This window comes from Acinonyx jubatus, chromosome D4, assembly GCF_027475565.1.
Source record: "Acinonyx jubatus isolate Ajub_Pintada_27869175 chromosome D4, VMU_Ajub_asm_v1.0, whole genome shotgun sequence".
Classification (NCBI taxonomy): Eukaryota; Metazoa; Chordata; class Mammalia; order Carnivora; family Felidae; genus Acinonyx; species Acinonyx jubatus.
Window position 1 is genome coordinate 78,389,844 of NC_069391.1, and position 6,340 is coordinate 78,396,183.

Sequence of the window (6,340 nt, forward strand, 5' to 3'; positions counted from 1 at the left end):
ACCTAAAAGTAGGGATCTTGGAATCTAAAAGTAAGCATATTTTTATTTTCCAAAGTAAGCATAGCGCCTCATACATTATAAGTGGCTCATAACTGTTAGTCGGAAGGGAAATGAAAGAGGCTAATAAATGGAAGACTCAAGCAAGGCCAACTGCACAGGTGCTTGATGTAATGTTCTAATCTTGCCATCTTGAAATTCTTAGGAATTTTTGAACGAAAAGAGGCCCTACACTGTCCATTCACTAAGCCCCCAAAATTATGTAGCCAGTACTAAATCCAAGAATTTTGGAGCCACACCGAGCTTTCTGTAAGACAGGACAGCAAAGAGGACTGTTTTTGACATGGTGCATCCATTTGACATTGTCATAAAGACCCAAGAGACAGAGTGAAACACAATTTCACGTTATAAGACTTCATCGAGGTGTGCTGACAAACCACAGCAACAACACACAGGCCAGACTGGAGGGTAATCACACTACATGGACAGTTTGGAGTTGACAGTCCCTGAAGCAGAAGGAAGGAAGGAAGGAAGGAAGGAAGGAAGGAAGGAAGGAAGGAAGGAAGGAAGGAATAGAGTAGGGGAGGGGAGGGGAAGGGAGGGGAAAGGGGAAGGGAGAGGAGGGGAAAGGAAAAGGAAAAGAAAAGAAAAGAAAAGAAAAGAAAAGAAAAGAAAAGAAAAGAAAAGAAAAGAAAAGAAAAGAAAAGAAAAAAGAAAAGAAAAGAAAGGAAAGAAAAGAAAAGAAAAAGGCAAGAATGGAAATAGTGCCTACAACCTCAACATAAATCACAAATAGCAGGTATGGAAAAGATTGTCATTCAGGTGCCACTAGTTTGGGCCATATCTGGAAACAACTGTGATCACAATTCTTGTCCATCTTGTCTGCCAAATGAGAAGGCAGACAAAAAAGATAAATTTTTGTTCAAAACCAAAACCCAGCTAAAAAATACCCTGACCTGGGGCACCTGGGTGGCTCAGTTGGTTAAGCATCCCACTTCAGCTCGGGTCATGATCTCACAGTTGGTGAGTTCGAGCCCCACGTTGGGCTCTGTGCCGACAGTTTCAGAACTCAGAGCCTGCTTCAGATTCTGTGTCTCCCTTTCTCTGCCCACTCCCCCCTCACTTTCTCAAAAAATGAATAAACATTTAAAAATTTTTTTAAATGATCTGGGTGCTCTTGAAAGGAGGTATATTCTCCAATTATTAAGTACAGAGTTATATCTTTATTCCTTAGATCAAGATTGTTCACTGCATTCCTCAAGTTTTCTTTGTCTACAGTGATTTCTCTTCCCCAGCTAGAACTCTGGCTCTCAAAAATAAATAAACATTAAAAAATTTTTTAAAATACCCTGACCAGAAAGGTAAAGAGAGAGATAAATGCTGTGGTCTTTGTTTCTCAATTGTTGTCTGATTCTTCATCTACAAAGCGTAGAGGCGCTGGGGTGCGTATGTGAATTTGAAATATCCTTTCCCACACATGGGAAGTTTACTGCCATTCAGGCGGCTAACCCTCTCCCTCGGCCTGGAAGGTGTGGAGGCCAAATCAAGAGATGGGTGATGGTGCCTCAGGCCTTCTTATCACAGTTCCTTCTGCACTTTCATCGGTGACCAGATAAGGGACCACCCAAGTTAGGACCCTTTTGAGAGTGCTAAAATGTAAGGCTGGAGGAGACACGGGGACAATGAACATAAACCGTGATTCCCCCAGGCCAGCTCTGACATGTAGTGACCCTAAGGATAACATTATCATGTATGACACAGGCATCCCATTAACCTTTAGTAATACCAATATATGTCATCAGTAAACATGGCTGCCAAGAGACATTGTCATAGATATTATCAAGTGCTTTTACTATGCCAAGCGCTATGCTAAACATTTTTTTAAATTTTATATTAAAAATGTCAGAAATGCCTTTTTTGGAAACAGGTGCATAATGCTTTTGAAAAATGGGCTATAAGGGGCACTTGGATGGCTCAGTCCTTTGGGTGCTCGACTTCGGCCCTGGTCATGATCTCACTGCTTGCGGGTTTGAGCCCATGTCAGGCTCTGCCCTGACAGGGTGGAGCCTGCTTTGGATTTGCTGTCTCCACTCACTCTACCCCTCTCCCGGTCATGCTCTCTCTGTCTCTCAACAATAAATAAACATTTGAAAAAAAAATTTTTTTTAAGAAAATGGGCTATGAAAATAGTTCTTTGGCCTGTTACAAATTATTCTGGTGCAAATTGGGGTTCATTTGGGTTGTTAGAGTGGGGGGGGTGGATAACCTAAAGAACTGAGAGATGAACAATGAGAAGACAATAGCCATTTTGAAATGTAGATAATGGAAGATGAAATTACCTTCAAAGGCAGTTTGAGTATGATATGTAATTTTAAAGTAAATCGTCTTTTGGGGCACCTGATTGGCTCAGTTGGTGGAGCATGCGACTCTTGATCTCAGGGTTGTGAGTTCAAGCCCCACGTTGGGTATAGAGATCCCTTTAAAAATCAAATCTATGGGTTTCTGGGTGGCTCAGTTGGTTGAGTGCCTGGCTCTCAGTTTCAGCTCTGGTCATGAACCCAGGATCCTGGGATTGAGCCCCATGGGGTTTCATGCTGAGTTGGAGCCTACTTAAGATTCTCTCTCTCCCTCTGCCACTCTCCTCACCCCTCACTGTTCATACTCTCTCTCTCTCAAATAAAAATACATACATACATACATAAATATCTTTTTTAATTAAGTAAAAAGTAAAATAAATATCATCTTTCTTATTTAATTAAGAAAGGATAACTTTGATGTTAAAATTTCTTTAATTTATTCCTCTACATATTAGGTAAGTGCTTATTTTAATAACAAATGTAATAGCAACTATACACATTTCAAGCATATATTTCATATGAGTGACTGCCTATATGTGGAGACCAGTGATGAAATTTATAAATAACTTCAGTACTTTATACATATATCCAAAAACAACCTGCAAAGAAAGTCTTTGGGAAAATGCAACTATTTTATATACATTAATGTGGCTTCTAAAGATAGATATAGATGCATAGGTAGAGTTATGTTATTGCTACGTTACCTAATAAAAAAAAGCTGTAAAGTTTTTTTTCCCCTTTCTCAAAAGATTTTTCTAAGAAATAAGTAGGTTTCTACAGCAGTGAACATTTTGCAGTTCTTATAACCAATTGTTATAAAAATTCAGAGGATTGGGAGTCATATGCAAATTTCTTACATTTATTAATTGTAATGGACCGTGTTTAAAATTATGAAGTCTACTTTCCTAAACTTACAGTTAGCATTCTCTAAAACGTCTTTCCACACATTATGGAAATTCATATCACACAAATTGTAAGCAAATACACTAAATATTAGAATAAATTCCATTAAAATATCACCAGCCATTATTTCCCAAGAATGAAATTCTTTACACAGTCATATAACTCTCTATATTTCCTGATTATAAACATAAAGGCTTACATATGGGAAAGAATAATAATTAGGGAGAAAAGTGTACAGATGAAAGTAAAAGTTACATGCACAGGAGGTTTATGAATTGCTCCTTAATTCCTTCATGTTCTCCAGCAATGTAATAATTTTTACAGCAAAACAGTATCAATTTTCCAATCAAGATGAACAATGTGCATGAAAGTAAAATAAAATGCTTCATATTTGTGGAGAATCAGAAATAATGAGGAGATATGGCAATGTGTTCTCTATAAATAAGCCCTTGACCATTCTTAGAAAAATGGGTTTAGTCCTAAATCTGACACGTGCTAGTTCTGTGACCTTAACCAAGTGGCGTAAGGTAAGCCAGAGGAAGGCTTTCTGTCAATCCATTCTCTCTGCTTATCTATTCCTGTCTATTCATTCATGCGGCCAATACTATTGAGATCCCATCTATGACAGGCTCTGTTCTAGCAAGACAGCGAACACGCAGTCGTTATTTTTATTAATCCTTTCCAGTTCCTCTGGGCTGATGGGTTATAAAGGGGTATGGTGAAGTGGGGCAGCAGGCAGAGGCTCCTTGTGCGCACCCCGTGCTGATGGCCTTGGACTAGGGCGAAGTCAGTGGAGACTGAGAGAGGCAGACAAGTTCAAGACACGTTTGAAATTAGAGCAGTCGTGACTAGCCAATGAAACAGAAGAATTGTAGGAAAGAATGAAGAAAAGAAGGACTTAAAACTAACTCCCAGTCTTGGGGTGCCTGAGTGGCTCAGTCGGTTAATTGACCGACTCTTGACTTCAGCTCAGGTCACGATCTCATGGTTTGTGAGTTCGAGCCCCATGTGGTGGGGCTGCTCACTGACAGCGTAGAGCCTGCTTGGGATTCTCTCCCTCTTTCTCTGCCCCTCCTCTGTTCATGCTCTCTCTTTTTCTCTCTCTCCAAATAAATACACTTAAATAAATAAATAAATAAATAAAATGAAAAAAAAAAAAAAGAACTCCCAGGTTCCTGGTCTTCAGTTACTTATAGAATGAGAGCAACCATTGTAGCGTATAAGGAATGGTGGATGATTAGTGTATAAGCAAGTAAATAAGAGCCTTTTAGATAGAAAATCAGAGTCACGGGATAGAAAGGGATTAGGATAGTACAGAAAGGTGATGGGGGAGGAGAGAAGGTATGTTTTGTTTTGTTTTTAATTTTTTTTTTGTTTATTTAGTTTTCAGAAAGAGAGCAAGTTGGGGGAGGGGCATAGAACCAGGGAGATAGAGAATTCCAAGCAGGTCCCATTTGTCAGTGCAGAGCCTGATGTGAGGCTTGATCCCACAAACTGTGAGATCATGGCCTGAGCCAAAATTGAGAGTCGGACACTTAACCAACTGAGCCACCCAGGTGCCCTGAGAAGGTATGCTTTAATCAGGATACCAGGAATGGACTTCCTGAGAAGTTGCATTTAAGCTGAGACCTAAATGAAGGCTCTAGAATGGGGGACATGAGCATCTACACTACTTCAGGACCAAACCCTGAAAATTACAGAAATTCAGAAAATTTCTGTCTGATTCTACATCAAAATGTACATGGTGGCTATTCCTGCACTAGACTATCTTTATTAAAAAAAAAAAAAAAAATTCAAAAAACTAATGAACTAAGTAAATAAATAAATAAAAATTCAGGGATTCCATATTACTGTAATACTCATTCTCTTATAACTTTCCAGTTATAAAGATATTTATACAATGCCCTTTACATCCAAGAACATGGTCTGGACTACTTAGAATCAAGGGATTTTGCCAGTGACTTCCCAGGATTCTCTAGTAAAACTGCTTGTCAACTTGGTTTTCAGGACAATTTTCAAGCGATGTATCTGACCCTACTGCATATTGGATAGAAAACAGACTATGATTATTACAGTCAGATACCCATGAGGCTCTCTTGGTGCTCTTTGGGAAATAAGTCTTCTAATATTGTAATAATTCAGTCCTCTATACTGACTCTACAAGAATGACTCAGAGTTGAATACTTAGGACTTACCACAGAAATATTAGTGTTAAGAAGTAAACAGCTCAGAAGAGTAGGGTGTTCTAATTATGAAATTGTTAGGAGCTGCTATATCCCAAGTACATGGAAGAGCTTGTAGAAAACCTGCCAACTGGGGATGGAAGCAGACAGAACTATGGGGAGGATTCAGACTTCTTGGATTATCGGTGTGAAGGATGGATTAACTAGGAATGTCTTAAGTGAAAACGGTTCAGCTCTCAGATTAAAAGGGATCTCTATCTTAGACATCTCCACCCTAGGCGATTAAAATAGGCTTTTGAAAAGAGAAAATGGGGCGCCTGGGTGGCTCAGTGGGTTAAGCATCTAACTGGCTCAGTCATGACCTCACATAGTTTGTGGGTTCAAGCCCCACATCAGGCTCTGCACAGCCTGTGTGGAGCCTGCTTGGGATTCTTTTCTCCCTCTCTCTCTGCCCCTCCCCAACTCATGCTTACTCTCTCTCTCTCAAAACAAATAAATAAACTTAAAAAAAAAAAAAAAAAAAGAGGTGCGCCTGGGTGGCTCAGTTGGTTAAGCGTCGACTTTGCTCAGGTCATGATCTCATGACCTGTGAGTTCAAGCCCCACATCGGGCTCGGTGCTGACAGCTCAGAGCCTGGAGCCTGCCTATGATTCTGTGTCTCCCTCTCTCTCTGCCCCTCCCTCACCTGCTCTTTCTCTCTCAAAAATAAACATTAAAAATTGAAAAAATAAATAAATAAATAAATAAACAAACATAAAAAAATTTAAAAGAACAAAGAAAATAACAAGGATGTAAATAATAGGTCTCGGTGAAATCTCTAAACTTCACAAAGTAGAAGCAAACTGCTGACACTGATGAACAGCAAATGTCTGAAGCGATCCAGACCTGAGGGGTCCTGGA